We start from the raw sequence: 857 nt of genomic DNA, 5'->3' as shown, positions 1-857 counted from the left end.
GTAAACAGTTAATAGTTCATTCACTAATTTTAAGGTTGGTGGTTTAAATCCACTAACAGGTACCTTGGAATCCAGACCTAAAGATCTGCTAGCAAAAGTTTAATTTTTAAAATTTTATTTAAAACTTTATTTCTACAAAGCCAATCAAAAATTTTTAAACAGAAATGCCATTTAACGCAGCAATCCCTCCACTCCCTCCACTTGGTATATATCCTAGAAAATTAAGAGTTGTGTCATATATATTTGTATGGAGCTCTGGTAGCGTAGTGGTTACGAATTGCACTGCAAACTGCAAGGTCAGCAGTTCGAAACTACCAGCTGTTCCATGGGAGAAAGATGAGGCTTTCTGCTCCCATAAAGATTTACAGCCTCGGAAACCCTGTACAGGGTCGCTATGGGTCGAACCAACTCCACAGCACATAACAAACAAATTGTACTCTGCAATCTATCTGACATCCTCATTACCTAGATCTCTGTTCCTATATTTTTACCTTTTTTCACATTGCAATTGTTTTTATCCTAGACTGATAGCCCAGATCCTCTGAGTTCATTCTTTTAGTTTTGTTCTGCTCTGAACTCTTCCATCTGTCGATTGAGTTCTGGGTGGTGCTGCCACATATGTCAATCTCTGGTTGTTATGTGTTCTTGTTGGTTCTTAATCCCAAGAACTCCCTTTAGGATGTTTTGAAGTGCTGTGTTGGCTTTGACAAACTCCCTTAGCTTCTGTTTATCCCGTAAATGTTTTCATTACACTGTCATATTTGATTGACAGCTTTGCTGAGTAGAAGTTTCTTTCTTCCAACGTTTTATATATGTCTCCAGATTGCCTTTTTGCCTGCATGGTTTCTCCTGAAAGA

The sequence above is a fragment of the Chrysochloris asiatica genome, unplaced genomic scaffold (genome assembly GCF_000296735.1).
Source record: "Chrysochloris asiatica unplaced genomic scaffold, ChrAsi1.0 scaffold00145, whole genome shotgun sequence".
Classification (NCBI taxonomy): Eukaryota; Metazoa; Chordata; class Mammalia; order Afrosoricida; family Chrysochloridae; genus Chrysochloris; species Chrysochloris asiatica.
The sequence above is the reverse complement of the archived record's forward strand: the minus strand, read 5'-3'. Positions refer to the sequence as shown.